The sequence below is a fragment of the Bison bison genome, unplaced genomic scaffold, assembly GCF_000754665.1.
Source record: "Bison bison bison isolate TAMUID 2011002044 unplaced genomic scaffold, Bison_UMD1.0 scf7180017864244, whole genome shotgun sequence".
Lineage (NCBI taxonomy): Eukaryota > Metazoa > Chordata > Mammalia > Artiodactyla > Bovidae > Bison > Bison bison.
In genome coordinates, this window is record NW_011494816.1 from 3,416,923 (window position 1) to 3,417,942 (window position 1,020).

General features: G+C 35.6%; 1 protein-coding gene across 4 annotated transcripts in view; it reads left to right on the plus strand.

Moving 5' to 3' along the window:
- The window catches only part of CC2D1B (coiled-coil and C2 domain containing 1B), a 20,077-nt gene that overhangs the window by 9,857 nt on the left and 9,200 nt on the right, over positions 1 to 1,020 (plus strand). The gene's annotated exons all lie outside the window — the stretch shown is intronic.

A 1,020-nucleotide genomic window follows, 5' to 3' on the forward strand; every position in this document is an offset into this window, starting at 1 on the left:
GAGATTGTCTTTAATCCATTGTATATTCTTGCCTCCTTTGTCAAAGATAAGGTGTCCATATGTGCGTGGATTTATCTCTGGGCTTTCTATTTTGTTCCATTGATCTATATTTCTGTCTTTGTGCCAGTACCATACTGTCTTGATAACTGTGGCTTTGTAGTAGAGCCTGAAGTCAGGTAGGTTGATTCCTCCAGTTCCATTTTTCTTTCTCAAGATCGCTTTGGCTATTCGAGGTTTTTTGTATTTCCATACAAATTGTGAAATTATTTGTTCTAGCTCTGTGAAGAATACTGTTGGTAGCTTGATAGGGATTGCATTGAATCTATAAATTGCTTTGGGTAGTATACTCATTTTCACTATATTGATTCTTCCAATCCATGAACATGGTATATTTCTCCATCTATTAGTGTCCTCTTTGATTTCTTTCACCAGTGTTTTATAGTTTCCTATATATAGGTCTTTAGTTTCTTTAGGTAGATATATTCCTAAGTATTTTATTCTTTTCGTTGCAATGGTGAATGGAATTGTTTCCTTAATTTCTCTTTCTGTTTTCTCATTATTAGTGTATAGGAATGCAAGGGATTTCTGTGTGTTGATTTTATATCCTGCAACTTTACTATAATCATTGATTAGTTCTAGTAATTTTCTGGTGGAGTCTTTAGGGTTTTCTATGTAGAGGATCATGTCATCTGCAAATAGTGAGAGTTTTACTTCTTCTTTTCCAATTTGGATTCCTTTTATTTCTTTTTCTGCTCTGATTGCTGTGGGCCAGCAATGGGCCACAGATCTAAATAGACATTTAGACCCAAAATGGGCCACAGATCTCAATAGACATTTCTCCAAAGAAGACATACAGATGGCTAACAAACACATGAAAAGATGCTCAACATCACTCATTATCAGAGAAATGCAAATCAAAACCACTATGAGATACCATTTCACGCCAGTCAGAATGGCTGCGATCCAAAAGTCTACAAATAATAAATGCTGGAGAGTGTGTGGAGAAAAGGGAACCCTCTT